Source organism: Plasmopara halstedii, assembly GCF_900000015.1.
Source record: "Plasmopara halstedii genome assembly, contig: Scaffold_110, whole genome shotgun sequence".
Taxonomy (NCBI): Eukaryota; Oomycota; class Peronosporomycetes; order Peronosporales; family Peronosporaceae; genus Plasmopara; species Plasmopara halstedii.
Window position 1 is genome coordinate 1,120,400 of NW_020187031.1, and position 221 is coordinate 1,120,620.

Consider the following 221-nt stretch of genomic DNA (forward strand, 5'->3'; position numbering starts at 1 on the left):
CCGAAACGGTTTATCGCGTCATCGAAGATGTTTGCAGCGTCTGCGCTGAGACGCTGGAACGCTGTTCTTAGATCGTGCTTTCCGACAACACGGACTCCCAGAGTCGATTGTCTCTGATAGAGACCCCCGATTCACGGGAAAATTTTGGTCGACTATCTTCAAGGTGCTAGACACCAAGTTGGAGATGTCGACAGCGGATCATCCACAAACCGATGGCCGAA